Raw genomic sequence first — 14,071 nt, forward strand, 5'->3', positions numbered from 1 at the left:
GCGTATAGCAAAAAAAAAAAAAAAAAAAAAAGGAAGAAGGGACTTCCCTGGCGGTCCAGTGGTTAAGACTCCACGCTTCCACTAAAGGGGACATGGGTTTGATCCCCGGTCGGGGAACTAAGATCCCACATGCTGCTGGGCACAGCCACAAAAGAAAAAAGGAAAAAAAAGAAGGAAATTCTGACACCTACTACAACGTGGATGAACCCTGAGGACATTAGTGAAATAAGCCAGTCCCAGAAATACAAGTATTGCATGATTTCACTTATCTTAGATACTTAGAGTAGTTAAATTCATAGAGACAGAAAGTAGAATATTGGATACCAGCCGTTGAGGGGAGGGGGAAAACGGACTTAGTGTTTAATGGGTACTGAGTTTCGGTTTTGCAAGATGAAAACAGTTCTGGAGACAGATGGCGGTGATGACCGCACAACAATGCGAATGTACTAGATGCCACCACATTGTACACTTAAAAATGGTGAAAATGGGGCTTCCCTGGTGGCGCAGTGGTTGGGAGTCCGCCTGCCGATGCAGGGGACGCGGGTTCGTGCCCCGGTCCGGGAAGATCCCACATGCCGCGGAGCGGCTGGGCCCGTGAGCCATGGCCGCTGAGCCTGCGCGTCCGGAGCCTGTGCTCCGCAACGGGAGAGGCCACAGCAGTGAGAGGCCCGCGTACCGCAAAAAAAAAAAAGAATACGGTATCTAAAATATTTTACAAAGACAATGTCAATGAAAAAATAATAATTTTTCAATTAAAAAAATTAAAAAAAAATTTTTTAAAACCGTAAAGCTGCAACACCTGATATTTACACCTAGTTACTAGAAAACGAAGGGAAGCACTTATTAGTTTTAAATGAAAAAAAAAAAACCATGAAAACAGGAATGCACTTTAATCTATCAATACAAAAAAACACAGTAGGTTTATCTAGTGAGTCTCCTGTTGACGGACATTCGGGTGGTTTCCGGCTTGGGATCCTCACAGAGTGGGGACTGTGGGCATTCGTGTCCCCTGGCGGCCGCGTGCACCCATTTCTCACCGGTACACACAGAGGGGACACGCAGACGGCCAGCTCTTGTAGATCCTGCCAGCTTTCCAAAGAGCTTGTCCCAATTTCTCCTCCCACGGCAGCGCTAGGGAACAGGCCACTCTTTCTGCAGCCACGCGATGTGGACTGGGGAGGGGGCTGGGCATGGACAGTGGATGGTGGGAAACAGCCCCCCTCCCCCACCCCCACCCCAGGCGCTGGCACAGCCTCTTCTAATTCCACCTCCTCCTCCACCGGGCTCAAAGCCAAATCCCTCCAACCGTTTCCCTGGCATTCTTTTCTGCCTGCCTCAGCCAACGCCAAACAGGGCCATTAGTGTTGCCCAGCGGGGCTCATGGTCAGGACCCCATCCTGGTTGCCCGGTCCGACTCCTGCTTCTGTCTCTACCTGCGCGACGCAGCACAAGTGGCTTGACCCTGCTAAGCCTCAGTTTCCACATCTGTCAAATGGTGATTTTTTTTTTTAAAAAAAGAGGCATGCCCATTAAATGTGTTAAGTCATGCCTTCATTTGGGCAATACACTATTTTATGTCAATTACTTTACAAGGTTCACGGAGCACAGTAAAACCTCTGAAAATATCTGAGCAGCGGGCACCACTTTTTACAATCACAATGTGCGCATAAAGCATAAAGTCTTTTCTTTATAATACACAGTTGTGTTCTAGAGCCTGGACCCTGGAACCGGACTGCCCAGGTTCAAAGCCCAGCCCTCCCACTAACTAGCTGTGCCACCTTAGAATAGTTACTTAACCTCTCTGATCCAGTTTCCTACTTATGAATGGGAGTCAAAACAGTACCTGTCTCACTGAGTCGTGAGATTAAATGAGCTGATACATGTAAAGCACTTAGGACTGTGCCTGACACTTAGTAAGGGCTCGATAAATGTAAGGTATTGTTCTATGACCTCGTGTGGTTGTCATGAGAATGACTTGAATTAACGTATATGAGTAGCTAGGAAGATGTGTGGTACTTAACGCGTGCTCAAGGGGGGATCAGATTTTGGTGGCAACCAGCAGTCTCTACCCCATTTCCTTTGTGCCCCGGAGCCTATAGGACATTTATGGAGCTTTCTGGTGGCCAAATGCACACACCACCATTCCAGCATACGGCTGCCAGCAGTCGTTTTAGAATATATCCACAAATTCTTTGACCCTCGTCCCTTCAAAAGGTGGAGGCTGATTCCCCTTCCTTTGAATGTGAGCCAGACTCAATGGCTTGCTTCTAACAGAATATACTAGAAGTAATGGTGTATGGCTTCGGAGGCTAGGACAGTCACAAAAGACATGACGACTTCCTCCTAGCTTTCTCTTGGAATGTTCACTCTGTGGGAAGCCAGATACTATATCCTGTGGACCTTTGAGAAGGTCCACATAGCAAGGACACGAGGCGTTCTGCCAAGAGCCAGGGCCAACTTGCCAGTGAGCCATCTTCGAAGCAGCTTCTCCAGCCTCAGTCTTGCCTTCTGATGGATGACTGCAGCCCAAGCTGACGTCATGAGACACTGAGCCAGAACAGTCCAGCTAAGCCACTTCCTAATTCCTGACCCACAGAAACTGTGAGATAACAAACTCTTATTGTTGTTTTTAGGCAGTGTTCTTTTTTTTGGGGGGGGGGCAGTACTTCGTTACAGCAGTAGGTGACTATTACAGTACCCCACCCTGATGGCATGAGGGAACTTCTCTGACAGGTTTGTCTTCTTTCTGAGCAAGCCCCAGACTTTCAGGATGAGTTTTCTCAGCTCTCAGGTCCCTAAGTTTAAAGAGGGTTTTGAGCTGGTCATTCAAGCTGCTCACAAATATTCCAACTCTCGATCCTTCTGGGCCCATAAAAGATCATTCTTCCTCACTCTTGTGAAGGGTGATGTGGCCTTGTGATTCAATTTGGCCAACAAGCAGGTGTCATTTGAGGGTGGAAGCATTCGAGAACAACTGTGGGTTCTCCTCTGTTTTCCCCGCCCCAGAGTTCTGACCAGCCAACCGTAATGACACAGCAAAAAAATAAGTTTGTTGTTTTAAGCCACTGAGATATTTGTGCTCTTTGTTACAGCAGCATAACCCAGCCCACACTGATACAGCATGCATCTTTCATGTCGTCTCACCTCTGCCAGACTCAGAAGGCCCCACATTCACATCCAAATTTTTTATTTTCTCTCTTTCTCGCATCTCTCGCCCCTCCAGCTCAGAGGGCCTCCCTTTTCCCTTACATTTCTAACAACCTCAGGTGCAGAAGATTAAGTAAATAATCTTCAGTTCATAAAATGTATAAAAGATAGCCGGCAGGTAATAGCAGTTGCTATGTACTATGTAAACTCTTTATACATTTCATGTTATTTCATTCTTGTCGGGACGACCCCGTAATGTAACGTCAGCACTCCTGTTATCCCATTTTATGGATGAGGCACAGAGAAATTACTTAATTTCACTGAGGGCCCCCAGTAATTAAGAGGCAGAGTTTAATTTTAATTAATTAATTAAAGTGGGCAGTCTGACCCCAGAGGCACACTTAACCACCTGGTTCACACAAAAGCCAGTGTTAGTTTTATTTATTTCTTATTCATTTACTCCATTTTGCCCTCACCACCTGCTTCCTTTTCCTTCCCAGCCAGAGTCACTATTTTATCATGTTTATTGTGGTTCTTTCGTTTGTAGGTGCTCTTACACATTGTGTATTTTTGTTTGGGACATATAAATTTTACATTTATATCAACAGTATTGGGTTGTTTCTTACTATTTTCACTCAGATGCATTCTTGCTGTGTGCACAGCCTGGTCTGTTGCTTCGCGCCCACAGACTCCTCTGTCCTGGACCTCCACCCTCCCCTGCACCTCCTCCTCCCCAGTGATGGACACCAGCTTGCCTTTCACCCTCTCCCCCCGCCCCCACCATAAACAGCACCGGGATGAACATCTTTGCCCCTGATGGGCGAGCGTGAGAACTTCTTCAGCCTCTTCACCAAAGACAGTGGAATTGCCAGGTTGTGAAATCCACAGGTAATCAAGTTAACGAAGTTTTACCAAATGGCCCTTTAGCGTGGCTACATCATCAGAGAAACAAAACTGGTTCTGCTTCCAGATTCTTCCTGCCTCCCACCTGGACCTGAGGCTTTGGGGCTTAGAAGCGGAGGAATTTGCAGCCTTTGTTTCCCCACATTTATTTTCGGTCCCATTCTGACAACTCCTTACCTTGGGGCAAATAGCCCCTTGACTCACTGCCTGCCTGCGGCATGGTAATGGGGGAAGGGGAAAGGACGAGCAAGTTCCTATCTCGGTTCGTATCTCAAAGTATCATCTGCAGCGCATTAGCTATTATTATAAGTGGCTAATCCTGGGAAAGGTAGGCGAGGGCAGCAGGAAGCCAAGGGTGCGATTTCTCAGGTGGGAAAAAGAGAATTTCAGTGTGGTGTGAGCACCCCCTTGTGGTCTAATCTCCTCCTTACAACTTGAGTGATTCTCCCCATTAACCCCAGTTACTTTAATCACACCTAATTCAATTCAAATGATACCTATTAGGCACCAGCGATGTCCAATTTAAATATAATTCGAGCCCCACATGTGATTTCAAACTTTCTGCTAGCCAAATTAAAAAGGTAAAAAGAAACAGGTGACACTAATTATAATATTTTCTTTAACTCAATAGGCCCAAAAAGCTATCACTTCAACGTGCAACCAATATAAAAATTATTGAGGTTTTTTTTTAACCTTTTATTGTACTAAGCCTTCAAAATGTTCTCAGGACAGCCCAGGTCAATGCGGACACTAATTTTTTCACTAAAAGCATTTGATCTCTCCTTAGATTTCATAACATTTACAGTAGAAGAGGTAGATTCCCATACTTAAGTTGTTCCAAACATGTTTAAAGGGTTCCCAATAACTGAATTGAGGCTCCATTTTTTAAAATCTAAGTTTAAATCTATTACAAATTCCCTCCTAGGGGTTGGGGACATACTGGTGAACAAGATACATGTGGTTTCTCGCCTCAAGGGGTTTATTGAATGATATAGGAGAAAGAGAAAAAATGAATTATAAATTGTAATTAAAGCTAGGCAGAAACTAACAGGATAGTTAGAGTTAATGGCAAACCATGACTCCTCAGCTGAAAATGGCTTTTACATCTCTAAAGGGTTGAAAAAAGCCAAAAGAAGACTATTTTGTGACACGTGAAAATTATATGCAATTCAAATTTCAGTGTCTATAAATAAAGTTTTATTGGAACACAGCTGCATCTATTCATTTCCATATTGTCGGCGGCTGCTTTCCTGTTACAGTAGCAAGAGAACTATGGACCACAAAGCCGAAAATATTTACAACCTGGCTCCTTACAGAAAGTGTTTGCTGATCCCTAAAATAGAGAATAAAGAGGCAGGCATGCTTTACAGGGAGGGGGTAATCTGGGAGGACTTCTCAGAGGCGGTGATATTGAAGCAGAGAAGAGTCAGGAGGCATTTAAGAAAGTCTGAATATGGTTGAACCGATCAAGCCAATGTTAAATATCCTGAATGTGAATTTAACTACTCTAGGTACTCTCAATACCTCATATAAGTGGAATCATACAGTATTTACCTTTTGTGACTGGCTTTACTCCACTTAGCATAATGACCTCAAGGTTCATCCATGTTGTCGCATATGTCAGAATTTCCTTCCTTTTTAAGACTGAATAATATCCCATTGCACGTATATACCACATTTTGTTTACCGATTTGTTAATTGATAGGTTGTTTCCACATTTCAGTTTTTGTGAACAATGCTGCTAAGAACGTAAGTGTGCAAAGATCTCTTCCGGTCCCTACTTTCAGTTCTTTCGGATGTATATCCAGAATTGGAATCGCTTCATCATATAGTAATTCTACTTTTAATTATTTGAGGAATGTCCATATTGTTTTCCATAGTGGTGGTACCATTTTACATGTCCACCAACAGTTCACAAGAGTTCCAATTTCTCCACATCTTTGCCAACACATTATTTTCTGTTTTTTAGATAGTAGCCATCTTCATGGGTGTGAAGTGGTAGCTCATTGTGGTTTTGACTTGCAGTCCCCTAATGCTCAGTGATGTTGAACATCTCTTCACGTACTTATTAGCCATTCTTATATCTTCTTTGGAGAAATGTCTATTCAAATCCTTTGCCCATTTTTAATCGAAATTAACAATCTCTATATAATATATACATAGAGAGAGAGACAGTGGATGCAAGTGTTAATAAGGTATATTCAAGTGTTTATTGTACTGTTTCTGCAGCTTTTCTCTAGGTTTGAAGATTTTTCCAAAAAAAAAAAATCCAGGGAAAAAACAGGGTGTGTTTTCCTCTTCTGTGGATTCATTGAATTCAATAAATATTTATTGAGCACCTAGAACATGTCAGGCATTGGACAAGGGCAGGGAACACAAACCCTGACCTCCGGGCACTAGCGTACTGGGAACTCATGATATATCACATGGTTTATTTACTTCCCAGCAGTTAATGCGGTTTGTCATGATCTTATTTACTAATCTGTTTACTAGGTTTTACATTTCTCTCCCGTGCACATCCTTGCACTCCTGCTAGAAGGAACCCCATGAGCAGGAACTGTGTCCATCTCATTCAGTCTGTCTCCAGCGCTCCGCTGGAGACAGTGGGTGCTCCATTGACAGGTCTTGAACTGTAAACTCCACGTGAGCAGAGACTGTGTCTGTTTGCCTCAGTGCTCCATCAGGCGCCTAGGACAGGGCCCGGTACACAGTAGGTGTTCAATAAATATTTGTTGGATTGAAGAATGTAAGTTTTGAAAAGAGCAGGGATCTCCTGCTTTTCTCAGCTCTAACCCTAGCTCCTGGAGCAGACCTGGCACATAGTAGGTGCTCAATCCACATAAGTTTAAAGAATGAATGTAAGATCCAAGAAGGCAGGGCAGACCTTTGGTTTTTGAGATTCTCTCCTTAGCTCCCAGCTCCACGCCTGGCACAAAGTAGGCGCTAAGCAAACACGCGCCTGCGCACTCACGCACTCACGGAGTGTTTTTCCCCCGGGCCTCCCTGACTCCGCCCCGGCTGGGGGGCGGGGCCGACCGGGTTCTCTGTGAAGTCACAAAGGCCGTGCCATGCCTCTGACTTTAGCACTTCTGCTGCTCTTGGACCTGAGTGCCCGACGAGGCTGGGGCTGCCTGCAGTGTGACCACTCGGTGCGGGAAGCCCTGAGCCAGCTGCGCGTCGCCCTCATCCCCGACCGCTTCCATCAAAAGCAGCTGCAGGCCCGCGCTCGGGCCCTGCTGCTGGGCATGGAGGGGCCTTCCGGAACTACGCGCTGAACGCCTTTGTGGGGAGAGTGGGTGAGTGCTGGGGAGGGGAGGGTGCCTAGCACAGTGGAGAAAGGGACCAGTGGGGCAGCCCGAGGCTGGGCAGGGATACCGACCCTTTGGGGACCACGCCCCCAAGGGGGGAGGGCGGGGCCAAACTCGGAGGGAGCTGGAGGGGATCACTTGGCTCTCGCAGGGACCCACTGGAATTTCCTCCCCTCTCGCCCCCAGGGATAGAGCACCTGGACCTTGTGGCATCCTTTATCAAGAATCAAACAAACAACTTAATGGTTAATTCTCTTAGAGGTAGGAGCTAAGAGGGAAAGCCTTTTTCCAGCCCTTTTTCCCTTCCTCCCTTTCCACCGGTTCACCACGCCTTCTCTTGATGTAAAAATAAAAGCAAACACGCTGTACAGCCTTTACTGTGTCAGAGTTCTAGAAAAGTCTAGGACAGGTCATCAAGGTGGGCGGTATTGTGATCTGCCCTTTACAGAGGGGGAGGCTGAGGCTCAGAGAGGTTAGGCGACATACCCAAAGTCACACAGCTAGGAATAACAGAGCTGAGGATTTGAACCTGGGACATCCAGCTTAGACCCTTATATTCCTAACCATCACCCCATGAGGTGTCTCCTGGTTTTGTATTCAGCGGCTCCTGGGATGCCACTCTCAAGGTTGGTCCTTGGAAATCACTGTGGCCGTTAAGACAGTTCCTAACGGGAGGGCAGTAGAGGGTCCTGTGGACTGGGGTGGGAGGATGGATCTAAGCCCCAGGAACCTCACCCCACTTTGAGGGATGGAGCAGGGAGAAGGGCACCACGGAAGAGCCCACCATTTTTTTTTTTAAGATATGAAATGTTTGTGTGTGTGTAGTTTGTATAAAGCGAGCCCTGAAAGAGGAATGGGGGTGGGGAGGTGGGTAGATTCGCAGAATACTGATGTCGGTTGTCCTAGGATAAGGGAACAGAAGGTGATGTATGCTTTTCTTGCCTATGCTTGTCAAATTGCTGTGGATTTCCATTTCCTTTTCTTTTCCCCTCCCTCCCCTTTTTAATAACGAATATGCAGTAGTCACAGAATCAGGAGGAAATAACAATCATTTTAATTACATTAAAAAATTAAATTTTATCTCAATTTTTAGAATTGCCCTACCATTTAGTGAATATGAAACTTTAAAAAACAATGCATACTAAGGAGTGCAGGGCTTTTGCGGGGGCAGGGAGAGGTAATGAATATTCTAAAATTGTGGCGATGGTTACATAACTCTGGGAATAATCTAAAAGCCGTTAAGTTGTGTACTTTAAATGGGTGAATTGTATAGTATGTGAGTTATGTCTCAGTAAAGCTGTCCAAAAAAAAAATTCCAAATGTGTATAGTCCCCTTTGACCAGGCCCCTTCCTGGGAACTTTAAACACTGGAAGGTCTTTTCTCAGCTGGCGGACAGGGAGTGAGTTTGAGTTCTCATTCCAGACCTTTGAGAGAGGTGTAGAAATTACAGTGGAGGTCCTGAGGGTGGACTGCCCTGGAATCAAAGCCTGGCTAACCTTCAGCAAGCTATTTAACATCTTTGTGCCTCGGTTTCCTCATCTGTAAAATGGGAATAATAGCACTCACCCCATAGTCACTGAGAACCATAAAGAGGTCTGTGAAGGTGCGTTTAGCCCACAGTAAGTGCTCAATAAATGTTAGTTATTAAGATGATTATGCTGCATCTTGCGTCTCTGTCTAGAGCAGGAATTGGCAAAATATAGCCTGGGGGCCAAATCGGCAAATAAAGTTTTATTGGAACACAGCCACACCCATTCATGTATTTACTGTCTATGTTGCTTTTGCTCTCCAAGGCAGAGCTGAGTAGGGACAATGACCATATAGCCCTCAAAGCTGAAAATACTGACTGTCTGGACCTTCACAGAAAAGGCTTAGAGCAGGAGGTCTCAACTCAGGCTGCAGGTTGGAATCCCCTGGGGAACTTTTAAGACAATCCAGGAGCCCAGGCAGCAGCCCATGCCAATTAAATCAGAATATCAGGGGGCGGGGCCTGAACATCAGTAATTTTTAAACTCTCACTTTTTAAAAAAAGTGATTTTTATATTTTGAAAAAGTTCAAATGGATAGAAAAGTGGCAAGAGTAGTACAATAAACACCTATACACCATTCTTAACATTTCACTATATGGTAACCATTGCCACATTTGGGGTGTGAGTGTGTGTGTGTGTGTGTGTGTGTGTGTGTGTGTGTGTGTGTGTACCATTTGAGACTTAATGATACTTCAACCCTAAATTCTTCAGCAGGCAATCAGGCAATCTCCTAAAAACAAGGAAAGACATTCTCTTACACAGTGAGTGTACCTAGGAATTTAATCAATTCCATACTATCCTCTAATATTCAAACCTCATTAAAATGTCCCCAACTGTCTCAATCATGCCCTTCATGGCTAGTTTTCTTTCAGTGCTGGATCTGTTCTGGGATCATGCATTGCATTCAGTTGTCTTCTATGATGATGACATTTTTGAAGAGTCCAGGCCAATGATTTTACCAACTATTATTATATTATTGGGGTTGGTTACATAGGCAAGGAGCACCCAAGTGGCTTTTCTCAGTTATTCTGTCTCCGGCCCCACCAGAGGTCAAGCTGCTACTGTGTTGGCCCAAGGCCACCACCATGAATCACATTGTTAGCACAGACGGTGTGGTGTGACCCAAGGCTTCCAAGTAAAGAAAGACACACTTAACAGGCGGGTTATTCCAAGGACTTAGAGATTACCTCCCAGGAACGAGGCAAGAACCAAGACTTTTTTTTTTTGGAATGTGCAGGGTTTGGAAAACTCAGACCTGCTGAGTTAACCCTTTACTGTAAAATATAACATGTCAAATGGGGACAAATACTACAGAGGAAAAAAATAAAGCAGGGACCAGGGGATGGGGAGTACTGGGAATAGGGGCAGGGCTTGCAGGTTAAAATAGGACAGCCAAGAAAGATGTCACTGAAAGGTCAGCACGTGAGAAAAGATGTGGAGGAGAGGGGGAAGAAGCTATGAAAGGGTAGAAGTCTAGGCTAGAAGGCTGTAGGCAGAAAGGACAGCGACTGCAGTGCCTGAGATGAGACTGTGATTGGCATATTCACAGAACCTTGAAGAGGCCAGGGAGGCTGGAGTGGAGAGAGAGGGAGAGATGTAGAAGCTGAGGTCCTAGAGGTAAGGGGAAGGGGATGGGTAGGTTGGTACCCGTCAACTGGAAGGGACTTATAATGGTAAGGACTTTCCTCATCACTTCTCTTTTTTTATTTTTTATTTTTTTGGCTGCACCGCAACCAGGGATTGAACCCACACCCTCGGCAATGAAAGCGTGGAGTCCTAACCACTGGACCACTGGACCACTGAAGAGATTATAGTCGAAAACTTCCCTAACATGGGAAAGGAAATAGTCAATCAAATCCAGGAAGCACAGAGAGTACCACACAGGATAAACCCAAAGAGAAACACACCAAGACACATATTAATCAAACTATCAAAAATTAAATACAAAGAAAAAATACTAAAAGCAGCAAGGGAAAATCAACAAATAACATACAAGGTTATATGTTAACCCCATAAGATTAACAGCTGATTTTTCAGCAGAAACTCTGCAAGCCAGAAGGGAGTGGCAGGACCTATTTAAAGTGATGAAAGGGAAAAAGCTACAACCAAGATTACTCTACCTAGCAAGGATCTCATTCATGTTCGATGGAGAAATTAAAACCTTTACAGATAAGCAAAAGTTAAGAGAATTCAGCACCACCAAACCAACTTTACAACAAATGCTAAAGGAACTTCTCTAGGCAGGAAACACAAGAGAAGGAAAAGACCTACAGAAACAAACCCAAAACAATTAAGAAAATAGTAATAGGAACATACATATTGATAATTACCTTAAATGTAAATGGATTAAATGCTCCAACCAAAAGACATAGACCGGCTGAGTGGATACAAAAACAAGACCAGTACATATGCTGTCTACAAGAGACCTACTTCAGACATAGGGACACATACAGACTGAAAGTGAAGTGATAGAAAAAACATTCCATGCAAATAGAACTCAAAAGAAAGCTGGAGTAGCAAGTCTCATATCAGACAAACTAGACTTTAAAGACTATTACAAGAGACAAAGAAGGACACTACATAATGATCAAGGGATCAATCCAAGAAGAAGATATAACAATTGTAAATATTTATGCACCCAACATAGGAGCACCTCAATACATAAGGCAAATGCTAACAGCCATAAAAGGGGAAATTGACAGTAACACATTCATAGTAGGGGACTTTAACACCCCACTTTCACCAATGGACAGATCATCCAAAATGAAAATAAATAAGGAAACACAAGCTTTAAATGACACATTAAACAAGATGGACTTAATTAATACTTGTAGGATATTCCATCCAAAAACAACAGAATACACTTTCTTCTCAAGTGTTCATGGAACATTCTCCAGGATAGACCATATCTTGGGTCTCAAATCAAGCCTTGGTATATTTAAGAAAATTGAAATCATATCAAGTGTCTTTTCTGACCACAAAGCTATGAGACTAGATATCAATTACAGGAAAAAAAAACCTGTAAAAAATACAAACACATGGAGGCTAAACAATACCCTACTAAACAACCAAGAGATCACTGAAGAAATCAAAGAGGAAATCAAAAAATGCCTAGAAACAAATAACAATGAAAACACGATGACCCAAAACCTATGGGATGCAGCAAAAGCAGTTCTAAGAGGGAAGTTTATAGCAACACAACCCTACCTCAAGAAACAAGAAAAATCTCAAATAAACAACCTAACCTTACACCTAAAGCAATTAGAGAAAGAACAAAAACACCCCAAAGTTAGCAGAAGGAAAGGAATCATAAAGATCAGATCAGAAATAAATGAAAAAGAAATGAAGGAAACAATAGCAAAGATCAATAAAACTGAAAGCTGGTTCTTTGAGAAAATAAATAAAATTGATAAATCATGAGCCAGGCTCATCAAGAAAAAAAAGGAGAAGACAAATCAACAGAATTAGAAATGAAAAAGAGAAGTAAAAACTGACACTGCAGAAATACAAAGGATCATGAGAGATTACTAAAAGCAACTATATGCCAATAAAATGGACAACCTGGAAGAAATGGACAAATTCTTAGAAAAGCACAACCTTCCAAGACTGAACCAGGAAGAAACTGAAAATATAAACAGACTAATCTCAAGCACTGAAATCGAAACTGTGATTAAAAATCTTCGAACAAACAAAAGCCCAGGACCAGATGGCTTCACAGGTGAATTCTACCAAACATTTAGAGAAGAGTTAACACCTATCCTTCTCAAACTCTTCCAAAATATAGCACAGGGAGGAACACTCCCAAACTCATTCTACAAGGCCATCATCACGCTCATACCAAAACCAGACAAAGATGTCACACAAAAAGAAAACTACAGGCCAATATCACTGATGAACATAGATGCAAAAATCCTCAACAAAATACTAGCAAACAGAATCCAACAGCACATTAAAAGGATAATACACCATAAGCAAGTGGGGTTTATCCCAGGAATGCAAGGATTCTTCAATATACACAAATCAATCAACGTGATACACCATATTAACAAACTGAAGGATAAAAACCATATGATCATCTCAATAGATGCAGAGAAAGCTTTTGACAAAATTCCACACCCATTTATGATAAAAACTCTCCAGAAAGTAGGTATAGAGGGAAACTACCTCAACATAATAAAGGCCATATGACAAACCCACAGCCAACATCGTTCTCAATGGTGAAAAACTGAAACCATTTCCTCTAAGATCAGGAACAAGACAAGGTTGCCCACTCTCACCACTGTTACTAAATATAGTTTTGGAAGTTTTAGCCACAGCAGTCAAAGAAGAAAAAGAAACAAAAGGAATCCAAATCAGAAAAGAAGAAGTAAAACTGTCACTGGTTGCAGATGACATGATGCTATAGATAGATAATCCTAAAGATGCTACCAGAAAACTACTAGAGCTAATCAATGAATTTGGTAGAGTAGCAGGATACAAAATTAATGCACAGAAATCTCTTGCATTCCTATACACTAATGATGAAAAATCTGAAAGAGAAATTAAGGAAACATTCCCATTTACCATTGCAACAAAAAAACCAAATACCTAGGAATAAACCTACCTGAGGAGACAAGAGACCTGTATGCAGAAAGCTGTAAGACACTGATGAAAGAAATTAAAGATGATACAAACAGATGGAGGGATATACCATGTCCTTGGATTGGAAGAATCAACATTGTGAAAATGACTATACTACGCAAAGCAATGTACAGATTCAATGCAATCCCTATCAAACTACCACTGGCATTTTTCACAGAACTAGAATAAAAAAATTCACAATTTGTATGGAAACACAAAAGACCCCGAATAGCCAAAGCAATCTTGAGAAAGAAAAACGGAGCAGGAGGAATCAGGTTCCCAGTCTTCAGACTATACTACAAAGCTACAGTAATCAAGACAGTATGGTACTGGTACAAAAACAGATATATAGATCAATGGAACAGGATAGAAAGCACAGAGATAAACCCACACACATATGGTCACCTTACCTTTGATAAAGGAGGCAAGAGTATACAATGAGAAAAGACAACCTCTTCAATAAGTGGTGGTGGGAAAACTGGACAGCTACATTTAAAAGAATGAAATTAGAACACTTCCTAACACTGTACACAAAAATAAACTCAAAATGGATTAAAGACCTA

The sequence above is a fragment of the Neophocaena asiaeorientalis genome, unplaced genomic scaffold (assembly GCF_003031525.2).
Source record: "Neophocaena asiaeorientalis asiaeorientalis breed wild unplaced genomic scaffold, Neophocaena_asiaeorientalis_V1.1 scaffold629, whole genome shotgun sequence".
Classification (NCBI taxonomy): Eukaryota; Metazoa; Chordata; class Mammalia; order Artiodactyla; family Phocoenidae; genus Neophocaena; species Neophocaena asiaeorientalis.